Below are 12,088 nucleotides of genomic sequence, written 5' to 3' on the forward strand. Positions count from 1 at the left end.
CCTCTACTGAGCCACCTGTCACTCCCACCACAGCCCTCCGTCCAGACCTTTCTCCTTGCCCACACCCCCTCTTCAGACTTGCCAAAATCTCCCTTCCTGGAGATGGCATGCCCACCCTGGATCAGGCCCCCTGTGCTGTCTGCTGCCACAGCACAGCCTCCCGTGTCACAGCACCCAGCCCCTCCACCACAACCACCCGCTGGATCCCTGTCTTCCCCACCTGACTGAGCGCTCCATAAGGGGAGGGATCAGGCCTGCCTCATCCCCACTGGGTCCTCAGCACCTACCCAGCCTCAAGGACCAAAGTGCAATGGGGGACATGGATGGACAGATGGACAACACCCCCAGGGGGTTTACAGCCAGGCTCAGAATGGAAAAGTGAACGGATGAGAGACCGGCTTGAACGTATGGGCACCAGTGGGGGTGTGATTCAGAGCAAGAGAGATCATGGGGACTGATCTAAATGGCAGGAGAGGGCTCAAGCCAAGGAGAGGGCTGGAGGAGGAAGCAGGACCATGAACGTGAGAAGTGTTTGGAAGTGGGGCCAAGCCAGGCGCGTGCAGGGGAGCTGGGAGGGAGGGAGTGGGCAAGTCCAGTGCCCATCCTGACTGTGCACACCCTCTGGAGAGAACTATTACAACTCTATAGCCTCTGGGTTCGGCATGTTATACACAACATCTCACTGACCCTCACAACCACGGCTATTATTACCCGATCATGCAGGTCCAGAGAGGTGTGGTGCCTTGTTCCAGTTCGCCTAGCTAAGTGGGATCTGAGACTAGGTTCGCCGAAGTCCACGCTGGGGGTCCAAGGCAGCAGAACCGCCAAAGGTTCCAGGACAGGCCCATCAGGACAGCTGCACCAAAACTGGAGGATGTCCTGCCTTCTTGAGAACCAGAGCTGTCTGGCTTCCTCCATGTGCCCTGGACTGGCCACTGCCTTCAGGAAAAAGGCTCCTGCACATTTTCTTTGTGAGGCTATTAACCCCCCAAGGTCAGGACAGTATTGAATGAGCCTAGTGAAGAAAAACATCTGCCCCACATCCAATCAGGTATCTTAACCCAATGCCCTTGCCTTGGCAATCCATCTTTCATGGCAATAATACAACTTCCAGAGAGTAGGGGTCCCCACAGCCCTGACCACCTTCAATGCACCCTCTCCCTACTCAGTCTCACCCACACTGGGGCTGCGTTTGCTGCCCCTGTGAGGACCCCCAATTGTCTGTCTCCTGCTCAGGCCTCTCCTGTCAGCTACAGACCCCACTGCCAACTGAACATCTACACTTGGGATCTCACAGCACCTCAAAATCAACATGCCCAGAAGTGACCCCATTTCCCCCAACCTGTTCCTCCTCCCAAGTTCTGTCTCCCAAATAAAGGCACTGAGCACCCTGACTCTTCCTCCTGCCTTATGCCTGACATCCAACCCCTACTACTCAAGCTGTGTCGTGGACCAGCAGCAGGACGTCCCCTGGAAGCTGGTCTAAATGCAGTTTCTCAGGCCTACCCCAGACCTGCCAATGGGAATCTGCAATTTGACAAGATGCCCAGGTGACGTGCACAGACAGTAAAGTTTGAGAAGCGCAGCTCCAACAATCAATGATCCCTTCATTCTACCTGCTACATTTTTCCCGGGTCCGTCGATGTCCTTCCATCCCCCTCCACCAGCATCCCGAAGCCACTGATATCTTCCTAACCAATCTCCACAATCCCACTCTTGTCCCACTCCAATAATTTCTCCCCAGGAGCTCCAGCGACCCTTCAAAATGTAAATCTGATCATATGAACCACATAAAGCCTTGAAATGTCATCCTATTACCCTCCCTATGAAAACCAAATGTGATTCGTTCATTCCTGCTGAGCACCTTCTATGTGCCAGGCACCGTTCCAGGCCACGGAGAGAGAACAGTGAACAAAACAGACAAAAACCTCTGCCCTCTTGGAGCTCATATTCTAGTGGAGGAAAGAGATAATCAACACCTAATAACATAAAAAGTTTAAGTATGAGGTATATCAAGTGACGGCAAATGCCACGAAGAAAAATAAAGCAGAGAACAGTTTGCAAATTTAAACAGGGTCATCAGAGAAGACCTCGATGAGAAGATGACATCTGAGAGAAGACCTGAAGGGAGTGAGGAAGCAAGTGGTGAGGGTGTCTAGGGAAAAGCATTCCACGTAGACAGAACAGCAAGGGCAACGGTCCTTAAGTAGAAGCATACCTTAATAAGTCACAAAGAGGCCAGTGTGGCCAGTGCAGACAGAGCCCAGAATAAAGAACAGGGGCTGAGGGCAGAGAAATCATGGGGAGAAGAAAGAAACGAAAGAAAGAAAGAAAGAAAGAAAGAAAGAAAGAAAGAAAGAAAGAAAGAAAGAAAGAAAGAAAGAAAGAAAGAAAGAAAGAAAGAAAGAAAGAGGAAGGAAGGAAGGAAGGAAGGAAGGAAGGAAGGAAGGAAGGAAGGAAGGAAGGAAGGAAGGAAACGGAAGGAAGGAAGGAAGGAAGGAAGGAAGGAAGGAAGGAAGGAACGGAAAGAAGAAAGAAATCACAGGGAACAGATCATGTAGGGCCCGTGGCCATGGTAAGAACTTTGGCTTCTACTATGAGGAAACAGGGAGCCATAGAAGGCACAGTTGTAAGCAGAACAGATGTGATCTGACAGATTCAAAGGATCATTCAGACTGCAGTGTTGAAGAACCGTAAGGGGGCAAAGAGTGGCAGGGAGCAGGGAGGCCAGTGAAAAAGTCACCTTGAGGCATCTGGGTGGCTCAGTCAGTTAAGCATCTGACTCTTGATTTCGGCTCAGGTCATGATCTCACGGTTCGTGAGTTTGGGCCCCACATCAGGCTCTGTGCTGGCAGCATGGAGTCTGCCTGGGATTCTCTCTCTCTCTCTCTCTCTCTCTCTCTCTCTCTCTGCCCCCTCCCCTGCTTGCATTCTCGCTCTCACTCTCGCTCTCTCTCTCTCTTTCTCTCTCTCAAAATAAGTAAATAAACTTTAAAAATAAATAAATACAAATCAAAAAATACAAAGTCACCTCAGTAACCCAGGGCGAGATTGAATGTGGGCAATAAGAATACAGAGAAGTCAAGGGTGAGTCCAAGAATTTGGGCTAAACAAGTGAGATGGTGAAGGCTACCTAAGGGATGAGTAGGGGGCTAGAGAGAGCACAGGAATTTCACTGTGGACCTGCTACATCTGGAATGACTTTCAGACACCCAGGTGAACACCAGGAGGGAGACAGAGAATTCCACAATGCATTGGAAGTCAGGGAAGGAGGAGGCGGTGAACTTGCCAGGAGACAGAGGGGAAGCGGGAGCGGGAGCTTTCACCAGCAAAACGGAGAAAGCATTCTAAGGAGGGACCACTGAGCTGTGTCAAATGACTCTGAGCTGAGGGCAGAAAGGCAGCCATGTGGCGTCGTGGGGAGCAAAGCCAGAGGTGGTCTTCTGGAAGTTCTGCTGTAAAGGAGAGCGGAGAGAGCAATAGCTAGAGGCAGATAAGGGGCTGAGGGAGGTCGGGGCTCATTTGTCTGCAATGACTGCCTCATTTTCTCCAGCTTCAAACCTTCCCGCTTGGACCTCTCAGCTAGCTCAGGCTCCGTCCATCTCAGGTCTGAACCTCGGCTGTCCTTTCTCCCTTCTCCTGGCTCACCCCCTTTCCACGGGCAGGTCATTTGTTCTCCAGCTTCCAGCTCAACCACCTGGGGGCCAAAGGGGGAGGCCAAGGTGAAAGTTAAACTCTCCCTGGAAAATGGTAAGAACTCATTGTCCCCAGAAAGGAGCTATAAATTTTTCTGAAATTCCGACCATTCCTCCCTTTGAGTCTAGGATGTTTTCAGTCTTCAAGAGTCTTCATTAAAATGCAAAGGTCCCACCTAGCGAGAGGGGAGGTGGTAAGGCTCCTGTGGCCATCCTCCTTTCCCCGCAGAGCTAAACTCACAGGGAGGCCCATGTTTCCTGGGCACCACACTTCATCCCAACCTCTCATTCACCCTCAGAATACAGATTCTTTTATTATCCACACTTCACAAATGACTATCCTGAATCTCTGAGAAATTAAACAATTTATGCACAGTCCCAGGGCTTCAAAATCGCAAAGGCAGGATTTGAACCCAGGCCACTTGACTTCAGAGCTCACATTCCATGGAGTTTTACTGGTTGGTTATTTTTCGGGTTTTTCCACTTTTTTTTCGGTCTGCTGACTTTTTTTCACTCCTAAAATGGTGGTAAAACATACACAAAATTTACTATTTTGACCATTTTAAAGAATACAGTTCAGGGGCGCCTGGATAGCTCAGTCAGTTAAGCGTCCAACTTAGGCTCAGATCATGATCTCACAGTTCATAGGTTCAAGCCCCACATCAGGTTCTGTGCTGATAGCTCAGAGCCTGGAGCCTGTTTTGGATTCTGTGTCTCCCTCTCTCTCTTCCCCTCCCCCACTTGCTCTCTCTCTCTCTCTCTCTCTCTCTCTCTCTCTCTGTCTCTCTCTCTCTCAAAGAAATAAATAAATAAACACTAAAAAAAATTTTTTTTTAAACACTACAATTCAGCAGCTTTAGGTACATTTACACTGTGTGCAACAGACACTGACACAGGATTTCTGACTCCCAAACTTGTTGATCACTCCAAAAGGAAATGATCTGTTGATTTTTTAATAATACATTAATGTAGTTCAAAAGCCAAATGTATTAGAAGGTATATGGTGAGGGGCGCCTGGGTGGCTTGGTTGGTTAAGCATCAGATTCTTGATTTCAGCTCAGGCCATGATCTCACAGTTTGTGAGTTCAAGCCCCACCATCAGGCTCCGCGCTGACAGTGTGGAGCCTGTTTGGGATTCTGTGTGTGTGTGTGTGTGTGTGTGTGTGTGTGTGTCTCTGACCCTCCCCTGCTCACTATCTCTCTCTCTCAAAATAAATAAATAAACAGTTAAAATGTTTATATATACATATATACATATATACATACACACATATATATATACACATATACATATGGTGAAAGGCATTGTCTTATCCTTGTCCCCGTGCAGCTCCCCAGCCACCTCATGGAATGGTTTCTACACATCCTTCTGCAGTTTCTTTATGCAAACATAAGCCAACACAAAGATGGAGTCCTATTTTCACCCTTTTTTATACAAAAAAAAAAAAAACAGCATATATTGTACACTCCATCCTGCACCTTGCTTTTCTTTACCCAGTATATCTTGGGAGAACTTTACATTGGACCCTAGAAAGCTTCCCTATTCCTTTTTAAGTCACATGGCATTCCAGGGCATGAATCCAGGTGCCCAGTTCTCTACTGATAGGCATTTGCTTGTTTCCAGCGTTTTGCTGTTTCAAACAATATTGCAGTGAATGACCTTGTACTATATCGTTCCACGCATGTGCAAATATAGATGCGGGATAAATTCTCAAAGGGTGTTCCCTGGGTCGAACGAACTATACATATGCGTAATGTGATGGGTGTGGCCAAACTGTACTGCTCATGGGATGCTATCAATTGATCTTTCATTAAATGGGTATGTGAATGAGGGCCCACGTGCCCACTCAAAACACTGTGCTACCCCCCCCCCGCCCAGGGCTGGAACCAATGCCAAAGCAACTTTTGTCTATGGTTTCTGCCTGACCCAAGTCACTTTTACCCCTTCATCTGATAATGAAACTCCCCACCTTTACTTTAGGGATCTGCTCTTCTCCCAATGGAAAGGACTCTTATGCTCACAATACCCACACCAGCCACAGGGATGAGCCCTGACTCAGGCTGGGCCAAGCATAAATCCCCACCCAACCCCCATGTAGAGATTAATGCACAGATGGGCGTGTGATCCAAACCAACTGGAACTCCTTAGGGTTTGTCTAAATGGAGCTGGTGGAAAGGAGATTTTTTTTCCCCTCTCTGGAGGAAAAAGCGTTAAAATGTTAAACCCACAGTGGTCTGTAACCATGGTTTCAACATCAGAGGTAGAGATGGCCCAAGAGAATGAAGCCAACACAAAAAGAGACACAGACACAAGAGACAGCGAGGAAGAGAGATTGCTCAAGGTCCTGGATCCAACTGTCCCTGAGGCCCAGCCCTTTCAACAAATGGGTTATGACAGCCAATACATCCCCCTACTTTGTTTGTTTAATTCAACCTGGGCTTCTGACATTTGCCCCCAAGAGTCCTAATACATTATATCTAAAGTATAATCCCTAGTTTGTTATAATATATAGAAACAGATGTAGATGCAGATGTAAATACACTGTGTGGGAGGGTATGTGTTTAGAGGGAAAAAAGACCAGAAAAAAATATATTAAATGTTAATAGTGGTTATCTCTGCAATCCCCCATCTGGGATTGCAGATGATTTTTATTTTAGTCTTTGTACTTTTCTGTGTTTTCCAAATTTTCTGCAAGGAACATGGATTTTAAAAATATAATAAACATGTCTTTCAAAAAAATCAGATTGGCAAGAAGCAGCCCAGAAAACGCTCAGAAGAAGGTTCTAAGCCTGTGTGGTGGTCAGGAACAGCAGAGATGTCTACCCTGAAGCCTGCTCTCCATGGACAGCACCCCCTGGAATGGCTGCTGCCCAGCTCGCGTCTGGCTGGCAGTCACCGAAGGCATCCATGTTGTGGGCACCAAACCCAAGCCTTCTGTCGTGTGGCCACAGGCTCTGATCTGTGCCCAAAGGTCAGCTCAGAGTCAATACTCTTCTCTCCACACTCCTACCGGAATCCATGCTGAGCCCCCAGAAGTCCCCACCCACCCACTACCAATCCCCTTGGCCTCCAAGGAGAACCCCACAAGGCACTGACAAATGCCTGTCCAGGAGCCCACAGCTACAGGAAAGGAAAATGCTGGGATAAAAAGGGAGCTCACGCAAGGTGGCCCAGTCTCTCCAGAGCCCTCTCCCTGAGCTGACCTTCCCATCAACACATGACCATTGGAGGAGGGGGATGGGCTTGGACAAGAGAGAGGTCTTGGGGACCCTCAACTTCAGAACCTGTAGAGAAGGGTGGGCTGTGGCTTCCCCAAGGCACTCTGGCCCCAAATGTATTTCAGTGCTCATGGAGACAGTACTAGAGCTCCCCCAACCTGGTCACCCCATCTTCAAGCAGAGAAACACTCTCTTTTATCTTTTCTTTACATATGAGGGTCTGAATAAGATGTTTGTTCTCTTACCCCTCTAGCCATTTTCAAGTGTGCAATCCAGAGGCTTTCAGTATTATGCAAGCATCACAGCTGTCCATTTCCAGAATCTTTTCTATCATCCCAAACAGAAATTCTGATCCACTGAACAATAACTCTTCCCCACCACCACCCCAAACCCTGTTAACTCTATTCTACTTTCTGGCTCTCTGCTTTTACCTATTCTCAGTACCTCACATAAGTGAGGTCAAGCAAATTTCTGTCCTTCTGTGTGTCTGGCTTAGTGACTTAGCATAATGTGTTCAGGTTCATCCACGTTGTATCGGAATTCCATTCCATTTATGACTGAATAATATCTTGTATGGATATACCACATTTTGTTTATCTAGTCACCTGCTGAAGGACACCTGAGTTGCTTCCACTTTTGGCTGTTCTGAATAATGTTGCTATGAACATGGGTGTGCAGATATCCGTTTGAGTCCCTGCTTTCAGTTCTTTTGGGCATATGTACCTCGAAGTGGAATTACTGAATAAGAGCTTTGCTTACACAAATAATTCCAGTTAAAGAACAAGTAAAAATCAGTCATTCATTAGAACTAGTCCCATTTCACAGATAGGGAAACTGAGGGCCACTGTTTGAACACCATGTACATTCAGGATCACACATGGTGCTACTTTCCCTGGGTTTTTCTGTGGGGCTTCAGGCTGCCCCTCTGCCCTGCTGCAGTTACTTCCTTGCTGTCTAGGGGTCCCCACCTCTCATACCCCTGAGATCTCCGCTGGGCCTGAGCTTCCCGCAGGGGGATGGATCATACAGAGCCTGCCCCACTCTCAGACAGGACCTTGTGACCAAGAGCATCCATGGCTAGATGGTCAGAGGAAGGAGCAATCTAAATGAAAGGAATCCAGACTTTCTGGGTGGAGAGGCAAATAAGCCCCACAGAGCACCAGCAAAAGAGGATGGGGAAATATCACTGAACCCCAGAGTTGAGGGCCGACCCCAAGCAAGGTCTGACACAGTCATGCACTGGACTGCCCCAATGTCCAGGATAGACTCTGGGAAGGGGGTGCCCAAGGAGCGTGCTTAGTAAGGCTGGGGGGTCCAATATGCTGCATCAGGGAAGAAGAGAGAACACCTCACCCAGCAGAGGCAGAAGGGGCATCCCTGCATCTAGGAGAGTACCAGCCTCTGCAGCCACCAGCAAAGTAGACAAGATTGAACAGAGACCAACACCAACTAAACCACCGGGGCCAGGAGAGCAGACAGCTGCTGTTTTCTCCTGTCCAGCTTCCATTCCCTGGTCTACTGACAGCAACATACCAAATTTCCTTAGGTGACCCACCCTCCTATTTTCTCAGCCCAGGTGACTCCACCCCTAGAACCAGGAGAGGGCACCTAGACTTGGATCATCAGCATAGCTCATCCCTCTGGCCAAAGTTCAGAGGTGGGCACGTGACCCACCGTGTCCAGTATGAGTGGTCCCTGGGACTCCCTCGAAAATTATCAGAAAACAGACTTGCTCTTCCTGTTGGTTGGTATTGCTACACTGGCAGAATGTAAGCCTGGAATAGCCATCATCTTTCTTTGTGGACAACCTGAGGATGCAGCCAACCCAAAAGAAAGCATAGCTTAGACACGGGGAGAGAGAACCAGTGTCCAGAATACTATTCTAGCCCTGGATCAGGCCATACCTGAATCTGTCCCCCTTCAACTTTCCAATTACCTAAACCAATACATTTCTCTTTCCCTTTAAGTTCATTAGAATTGGGGTCTGTCACCTGCAACCAAAAGATTCCTGAGTCACTTAGCTAAACTGCCAATCAAGAGTCATTTGGGAGGTACCACCTACCACTCCTCCAATATGAAGACCCTCTAGCCCCAAACCCCAATAAATAGCATTACAATAAAACAAAGGTTACAGAGCTCCATTTCAACTGTAATACTAGTTATGTTTCTGAGCTAACTAGGGCACCAAACTGCCATGTGAGTTTGGGGGAGGCAGGGAACAGAGAAGCCTAACCTGCCCTTCACTCCTTGGCATTTAACACCAACAAAAATGGCCTGAGGTGACCCTGACAGCCTCATTTCCCACTACTGCCCAATGTGAAATCCACACCACAGTCCAATTGAGTTCTGAACGTGTCCGTCGCTCTCCTTACCTCCATTCCTTTGTGTACCCTGTCCCATTTAACTAGAATGTACTTCCCTACTCCATCTCTCCCTTCAGAAACTTTGTCCAGTCTCCCTGGCCCACCTCAAACGCCACCAACTCCATGAAGCCTTCCTTGGGGTGGTCCCTCCTTCTTTTGACCTCCAGGATGGAGGCCACCATCTCCTCCAGCACCCACCATCTTCTGTATGGGGTTCACATTACACGTCTGGTCTCTACTTGGAGCACAGGCAGCTTAAGGCAAGGACAGTATCTTATTCTCCTCCAGGATCCTGTTGTCCCATGCCTGGCACACACCTGGCCTTCCACAAACATTGATGGAAGTGACTTGAAACAGCACAAATGAATGCTTGGAACACAATCCATTTATAATCAGGACTGCTGCCTGTGTTTGTGTACTCATGGAGGAGAAAGACAGGGTGAATGCTGCGGGGAGGGGGGGGGTGGGGGTGGGGGCACTTTCCAGAAAAGGGCAAGGAAGGTCAGAGGAACTGCAATGTGGAAGCCAGGTGTCCCTGCTCCCATCACTTGCACCACGGGCTGTGTCCTGCCTCTCCACGGCCATGCCCTTGAGGTACCTTCTCAGCTGTCAGTAACTGGCCTTTGTTGATGTCACACTCAAAAGCTCTTCCTGGCACCTTTGAAGATCTAGTTTTCAGACAGCCTGTTTTGGTTACCTCTTGATTTACACGCTGTTTCTGTTTCCATCTTTGCATCTCAAGATTAAATCCTATTAAAATAAATGTTCTATTAAAATACAGATGGAACAGGTAACCCGGGCTCCAGCCCAGACCTTCCCATTCTCATAGAGAAGCAGAAATCTCTGTTCTAATTAGTGGGGACAGCAGCCAGGAGCCCTTTCAGCTTATGTGAAGCCTGGTAAATCAGTTCCCCCCTTCTAGGCTCCACTGCCCCCTCCCTTGCCCCAGCTCAGGCCCAGTATTCAAAAGGCGCCCAGCTGCCCAAGAGACCAATCCAGTCTCTTCCTTAAAAACTAATGAGAATGTGTGAAGGTGCTACAGTTCTTCACGTTTTGAAGCATTTTCATACACCTGGAATGCATTTCGTGTACCTGAGCTGCATCACCGTCCACTTCATACACCGCGAAAGTCAAGGGCGGAGGGGTCAAGTAACTCAGCCACGGTCACCGTGAAACTGGTGACAGGAGAAGAGGCATAGAATTTGGCATCAGGCAGTTCTGGACTGGAATCCCAGCTCTGCTGTACAAGCTGAGTGACACTGGAAATGTCACCCCTTTGGAACCTCAGCTTTCTTCTCTATGAAAAACGGAGATGATGATAGTAAGGGTGTTGCAGAGAATGAAATGCGACAAGTGGGCCCACAGTGCCAGCCTAGTGCCATGCCCAGAGCAGAGGCAACATGAGCTCCCGGTCCAGTCCCTTCTCTTAGGATTCCTGAGTTTTTACACTATAATACATAGCCTCCCATAATTGCTGTCACTTTATTTGGGGGTAATTAGGGAGGGAAAGGTGGGGAGGAACATTTAAGACAATGAACAGTGGCCTTTCGGCAGCCCATCTCCTGCAGGGACCCTCATTTCCAATCACACTGGACCTGCCCAAAACCAAAGGAAGCCCAAAGGGCATGCAGGGCTGGGACATGGCCCCCAGCCGCCCCCCACCCCTGAGCCTCCTGCCTCCCCCACTCTACATCCAATCCCTCAGCTGTGGAGGAGGTAGCACAGGTGTGGCCAGGGATGGGTACAAAGGTGAGCAGAAAGGGACCAGCCCTATACCGAGCAGGCTGCTGCCAGTTTAGCTGTGATGCAGGAAGGCAGGCCCACCAATGTTGCCAAAGCTTCTGATTTCTCCAGAGAAGACTGAAAAAAAAAAAAAAAGTGCAACATGGAACCTTCCAATTTTAAAATATCAGCTTCAAAGGGAAAAACACATGTGGGCCTAACAGAGCCCCTGGAGAATGGGCGGGGCTTTGCACCCGCGCTGTGCCCTGCTGTATCCCCAGCATCGAGAACAGTTTCTGGCACACAGTAGAGGCTTCATGAGGATTCAAGGAATCTGCAGGGGCCATTTCCAACCTCTACCTCAGGCACCTGGCAAACTTCCAGGTGTCAGGGTGGAGTCCCTGACGGGTGCAGTCCCGCTATCTGTAGACAAGACAGTGTGGTTTTAGAGCACGTGACGGTGAGAGATGAGGGGAGGTCCTGACTCCACCCCTCGGAGGGATCTGTCCTGTAAACCAGGTGAGAGTTGTACCTTGTGTGGGGGCCGTTTCAAGTCGTCATACCCTGAGAGTAAACACTTACGACAACAGCCAGCCCCCCGACTCCACCACACTCATTCAGTGTGGCTGGTCAAGATCCTCACAGTAAAGAAAGAGAAAAGCAGGGGAGGAGGGCTCTAATCAACAGAGGGGCTCCCTTCTGCCTTTGGAGAAGTGGACTAACCCTGAGGCCTGGCAGGGTCAGCACTGCCCCCACCCCCCCACCAGAGGGCTCCGGGAAGGACTTGGCTAGAGTTCCAGCCTTCATGAAACAGTGTGTTCATAACTGATAAGCTTAAAAGCAAGTGACAATTTTTCAACCCACCCTTGCTCCAAGGGCAGTGAATAAACACAGCATCGGCTCCAGGTTCCCACTGAGTGTGTCTAGAAGGGGAGGAGAAGGTGAAACCAAGCTTACTCATCCCTAGAAATCAGAGTGGATTCTCTGACACCTTCTTCTTCGGGGCTGAACTAGGACGCCCCACTTAGAAATCCCAACTCAGGAAATCCTAAATATGCTCTTCCCTTTATTCTGGGTGTCCAGGCTACG

The 12,088-nt window shown here is 48.9% G+C and overlaps 1 protein-coding gene across 8 annotated transcripts in view; it reads right to left on the minus strand.

Annotated features, from left to right (window-relative positions):
• The window catches only part of RAP1GAP2 (RAP1 GTPase activating protein 2), a 224,663-nt gene that overhangs the window by 119,458 nt on the left and 93,117 nt on the right, over positions 1-12,088 (minus strand). Inside the window, exon 1 of one of the 8 annotated variants that reach the window (XM_053212557.1) lies at positions 9,382-9,607. The exons of the other annotated variants lie outside the window; for them this stretch is intronic. The gene's annotated coding sequence lies outside the window, so the exon portion shown is untranslated. Of the gene's footprint in view, positions 1-9,381; positions 9,608-12,088 lie in introns of those variants that run through there. 8 annotated transcript variants of the gene reach the window in all.

The sequence above is a fragment of the Acinonyx jubatus genome, chromosome E1 (genome assembly GCF_027475565.1).
Source record: "Acinonyx jubatus isolate Ajub_Pintada_27869175 chromosome E1, VMU_Ajub_asm_v1.0, whole genome shotgun sequence".
NCBI lineage: Eukaryota > Metazoa > Chordata > Mammalia > Carnivora > Felidae > Acinonyx > Acinonyx jubatus.